Source organism: Pseudorasbora parva, chromosome 20 (assembly GCF_024679245.1).
Source record: "Pseudorasbora parva isolate DD20220531a chromosome 20, ASM2467924v1, whole genome shotgun sequence".
NCBI classification, from domain to species: Eukaryota; Metazoa; Chordata; class Actinopteri; order Cypriniformes; family Gobionidae; genus Pseudorasbora; species Pseudorasbora parva.
The window spans coordinates 18931993-18937992 of NC_090191.1; positions in this window are offsets into that span (position 1 = coordinate 18931993).

Consider the following 6000-nt stretch of genomic DNA (forward strand, 5'->3'; position numbering starts at 1 on the left):
CTTTCCTTATCATTTTCAGGACAAGAACAAAAATAACCCATTGCACATATACTCAAGTATATATCGCACTTGTAAATATACATTGAACATGTTTGTGATATTTGGTTTATTTTTGTATATATAAATTAAGTGACATATTCAATCTACATGCTTTTGCCTACATTACTACAGGTATTATAATAGGTAAAACTTTGTAATTTAACAGTTTTTTTTATGAATAAGGCATGAATTGCATTGTGAATGTATTGTTCATTTGTACTTTTCCACACAGCTTTGATTTTACCTTAAGGGAAAGTAGATCATAACCACTTAATGATATAGTATGGCTTTACTTAAAGCAGGAAAAAAACAAGACATGAGACTTCGGAAAGTAAAAGGTATAAAACGATGGAATATCTAATCTATTATAATTTAAGTGGATACGATTGTGTTCATTTTGGGTTATAAATCATCATGCTCTTAATACTTATAACTACAAATAGGTAAGTTCCCTTTATCGAGGGAACTCGACACTGCGTCATCGTAGATGACACATCGGGGAACGCCCTCGGCGTGACGCTGCTGAGTTCATATCAAAAAAGTCCAATCTTGATTGGTGTTGCGTAATGACGTAACGAGTGACGGCATACCCGGAGGTATAAAGGGACGCCGGCACAAGCAAACGCAGCTTCCTGCTTTCAGCGGTCGCGCTCTGTGTTCTGTCTGTCTATTTGGTGTTGTTTGTCCCGTAAGGGCTTATTATATCATTAGATATGGCGAGCGAGCAGTTCAGACGGTGTGTGCCTCCCTGTCCGCGCTTTATTTCGGGCACGGACACACACCAGCTCTGTGTGCAGTGTCTCGGCGTGCAGCACGCCCGGGCCGCTCTCGAGGGAGCGGCTTGCGGCGAATGTGATAAGCTGCCGCTGAGAGTACTGCGCTCGCGGCTGGCGGTCTTTGACGAGGCCGGTCAGCCTCGCGAGCCTCGCGGTTCTGGGCCCGCTGTTGCCGAGGCAGAGCGGCGCCGCAGGTCGTGGGGCTCGCAGCTGGATCTGTCAGCGGGATTAGGGAATGTTGAGGCATCTCTCTCTTCCTCTGACGATTCAGAGGATCTTCCGCCACGTGTGGAAGCCCGCGCTGCGGCTTCTTCCCGCGAGGCGGAGGATCAGGTGCTCATGCTGTCCGATTCCGAGGGATCGTTGACAATGAGCACCGAAGCAGGCGCAGTGGGGCAGTCGCCACCCCACTCGCAGGCTATGGAGGAGCTTGTGGAGGTCTTGACTCGCGCTGTGGCCAAGCTGAGCTTAGATTGGCCACAAGAGGAAGTGCACGTCCAGCCGCCAAGCAAGCTGGACGAGCGCTTCTTCAAGCGTCGAGCCCAGCCTCCACGCCGGGGTCTGCCGTTTTTCCCCGACCTGCACAGTGAGCTGTGCAGGGCGTGGGAGAAACCCTTCTCAGCACGCTTGACTACGCCCCCTGCACTTGACTTCGCTAACGTGCTGGGGGCGTCTGAGAAGGGATATGTTGCGCTGCCGAGGGTAGAAGAGGCGCTCGCGGGCCACCTCTCTCCCGAGACAGCAGCTTCATTGAAGACCCCGGCATTGCCCTCGAAACCATGCCGAGAGACTTCGAAGCTGGTGGCGAGGGCATATAGTGCGGCTGGTCGCGCTGGTGGGTGCCTGCACACTCTTGCGGTTCTGCAGGCCTACCAAGCGGACTTGCTGAAGGAGCTCGATGAGGGCGAGGGTCCCTCTCCGGAGGATGTGACTGAGCTGAGGAAGGCAGCGGATTTGTCTCTTCGTGTCACCAAACAAGGGGCCCCGTGATATCGGCCGCTCCATGGCGGGTTTGGTGTGCGCGGAGAGGCATCACTGGCCGAACCTGTCGGGGATCAGGGAGAGAGACAGACACTTTCTCCTTGATTCCCCGGTTTCGCCTTCTGGCCTTTTCGGCGGCGCTGTGAGCACCGTCGTCGAGAGGTTTCAGGAGGTGAAAAAGCAGGCTGCCGCTCTCAGCCAGTTCATCCCTCGCCGCTGGGGCTCCTCCAGCAAGGCTGCCTCGAGCGGGCAGTCTCGGCCAGCAGAGGGCTCCTCGCACCGTGAGGTGCAGAAGCAGAGCGTCGCTTCTCGTGCCCCTCCTGAGGGAGCTTGGCAGAAGAAGCGACGCTCTCGCGGGAAGTCTTCAAAGCCGAAGACCGACCTGAGGGAGGTTATTCAGGCCAAGAAGGCTTCCAAGCGGTCCTAGCTGCGGCAGGACCGCTGAGAGCTGTCCCCCACGGGGAGGAGCGACCGAGGTCGTTCTCCCCCCGAGGCTCTCGGGAAATCGATGTTGTGCTCTCGCAGTCAAAAGGGCTCCGGACCACGTCGTTTCCCCATGTTCGCGCGCGGCTCTGGCCAGCACATATAAAATCTGCGGCAGAGCAGCGACTGCGTTCACACACCGAAAATCTGCCTCGATTAGTCCCTGCCGGTTATCCGCTTCAGGGGGTCGAGGCAGAGGTTCGGTTGATACCCCAGACCAGCCTCGAGAGGCTGGTCCCCTTATCAGAGTATCTCGGCGCATGGTCATGCCTTCCGAATATCTCTGTGTGGGCCCTGCGCACTGTAGAACGGGGATACAGACTGCAGTTCAGAGTTCCCCCCCCGAAATTTGGGGGGATAGTCTGGACAGTGGTCGGTCCCGAGCAAGTGGGGGTAATGGGGCAGGAAGTACGCTCTCTGCTGGAAAAAGGGGCGATAGAAAGGGTCCCCCCGCCAGAAAGGGAGGTCGGGTTCTACAGCCGGTACTTCATAGTCCCCAAGAAGGATGGGGGGTTGCGTCCAATATTAGATCTCAGGCTTCTGAATCGGTCTCTGAGGAGATACAGGTTCAGGATGCTAACCATTCCTGTTATCGTGAGTCAGATCCAGTTCGAGGACTGGTTCGTCACGATAGATCTAAAGGACGCTTACTTCCATATTTCCATCCTTCCCAGTCACAGGAAGTTCCTGAGGTTCGCTTTCGGGGGCAAAGCGTTCCAATATCGGGTCCTTCCCTTTGGCCTAGCCTTGTCACCTCGCACCTTCACGAAGTGCATGGATGCAGCCCTGGCTCCGCTAAGACTCCAGGGCATCCGGGTACTGAATTATATCGACGACTGGTTGATCATGGCCAGGTCGTACGATATGGCAGTTCAGCATCGAGATGCTGTTCTAGCACACATGAGGTGTTTGGGGTTGAGACTCAACGTAAAAAAGAGCACGTTGACGCCCTCCCAGAGAATTACGTTCCTGGGAATAGTGTGGGACTCGGTAACGATGCGGGCACACATGTCACCCGCACGTATCGAGACCATACGGGCGGAGGTCTCAAGTATAAGGTTGGGCCACAGCATCACTGTCAAACAGTTCCAGAGACTGGTGGGTCTCATGGCAGCAGCGTCCAGTGTGATTCCGCTCGGCCTGCTCCACATGAGACCGCTACAGTGGTGGCTGAGAACCAAGGGGTTTTCTCCGAAGGGGAATCCCTTTCGTATGATCAGGGTAACGCGCAAATGCATTCGTTCCCTGGTTATATGGAAGAAACCTTGGTTTCTGTCCCTGGGGCTAGTATTGGGAGCATCGTGTTGCCGGAAAACCGTTTCAACAGATGCATCCCTTACTGGTTGGGGCGCGGTCATGGAAGGCCGAGGGGCGAGAGGTCCTTGGACAGCCCAGCATGCTTCATGGCACATCAACTGCCTAGAGATGCTGGCTGTCTGGAAAGCTCTGAGGAGTTTTCTCGAGGACCTTCGCGGCCACCATGTCCTGATACGATCCGACAACACTGCCGTGGTATCGTATCTAAATCATCAGGGGGGTCTGAGATCGCGCCCTCTGTACAGACTGGCGCATCAGGTCCTCCTGTGGTCCCACGGGAAACTGTCTTCTCTCAGGGCAGTTTATATCCCGGGGGACCAGAACCAGGGAGCAGACATCCTGTCGAGGCAGGGGCTGAGGCCCGGGGAATGGCGTCTCCATCCAGAGGTGGTGGAGGCAATATGCGAGAGGTTTGGCCGAATGGAAGTGGATTTGTTTGCGTCTCGAGAGACGACCCACTGTCCACTTTGGTTCTCCCTCAGGCATCCGGCTCCGTTGGGCCTGGATGCCATGTCACAGGCGTGGCCGAGGCTACGTCTGTACGCATTTCCCCCGATTGCTCTGCTCCCGGGAGTTCTGGAGCGGGTTCGCCGGGAAGGCATTCGCCTGCTTCTGATAGCACCCCGGTGGCCAACCAGGGTATGGTTCTCCGACATTATGGACCTGCTAGACGACCTTCCATGGCAGATTCCTCTGAGGAGGGATCTGTTGACTCAGGCGGGGGGCTCGATATTTCACCCCCAGCCAGAGTTATGGAACCTGTGGGCTTGGCCCCTGAGGGGGCAGAGCTCATAGAGGAAGGGTTGTCAGCAGGTGTCGTGGAGACTATACTTAGCTCCAGGGCTCCTTCCACCAGGAAGCTGTACAGCTTGAAGTGGAGAGTTTTCTCCATATGGTGTAGAGACCGTGAAGTAGACCCAGTGAACTGCGCTGTGGCTTCAGTACTGGAGTTTCTGCAAGATCGGTTTTCCGCCGGGCTTACCCCGTCCACACTTAAGGTGTATGTGGCAGCGATAGGAGCTTTCCACGCACCATTAGGTGAGGGACCTCTGGGGAGGCACCATCTGGTTGTACGGTTCCTCCGAGGAGCGCGGAGGATGAGACCTGTGGCTCGTTCTAGGATCCCTGCGTGGGATCTGGCAGTGGTTCTCGAAGGGTTGGTTGAGGCCCCCTTCGAACCACTGGAGTTGGCTGAGGCCAAGAACCTCACGCTTAAGGTAGCTTTTCTCTTAGCCATCACCTCTCTGAGGAGGGTGGGGGACCTTCAGGCATTGGCAGTAACACCCAATTGCTTGGAGTTTGCCCCAGGCAACGTGAAAGCTATCTTGCGGCCGACCCCGGGATACGTCCCCAAGGTACCGTCTAATGCGGTACGGTCGGTGGTTCTCCAGGCTTTTCATCCCCCGCCTCATGTGACGGCAGATGAGGGCAGGCTTCACCTCCTCTGCCCGGTGCGGGCATTGAGGATTTATTTGGAGAGGTCTGCCCAGTGGAGGAAGTCAGACCAGTTGTTAGTGTGCTTTGGTCCACCTAGGAAAGGGCTGCCTGTAGCGAAACAGACAATTAGTAACTGGATTGTCCAAGCAATAGCCACGGCCTATCAGGTGCGCAACTTGCCTTCACCTATAGCCGTGAGGGCTCATTCTACCAGGGGCATGGCCTCCTCGGTAGCCCTCCTTTCCGGAGCTTCTTTGCAAGAGATTTGCGAGGCGGCTGGGTGGGCCACACCGCATACCTTCGTGAGGTATTATAGTCTGCACCTCCCGGCGACGCCAGGCGCTAGGGTGCTCGCCCCCTGATTATGCACTCCGGTTCATGTCATGGGGTGCAAGATAGGCGAGGACTAGTGGGTACTCGTTCCCCGATGTGTCATCTACGATGACGCAGTGCGAGTTCCCTCGATAAAGGGAACGTCTCGGGTTATGAATATAACCCATGTTCCCTGAGAGGGAACGAGACACTGCGTCTCGTAGCCCCGCCTATCTACAGAGCGGCCCGCTTCATAGCAGTAAGCTGCGTTTGCTTGTGCCGGCGTCCCTTTATACCTCCGGGTATGCCGTCACTCGTTACGTCATTACGCAACACCAATCAAGATTGGACTTTTTTGATATGAACTCAGCAGCGTCACGCCGAGGGTGTTCCCCGATGTGTCATCTACGATGACGCAGTGTCTCGTTCCCTCTCAGGGAACATGGGTTATATTCATAACCCGAGACGTTTTATTACTTTTACAATTATTCAGGAAATGATACAACACGTTTAAAAGGTTGTTTAAAAGGTATTATACAATACGAATACCATTATGATGCATTATAAATGCAGGGTGTATTTGGTTTTATAATGCATTGTACTCCTAAAAGTTATAATAGGTAAGTATAATGAAGTATTGTAATTGTTATGATTA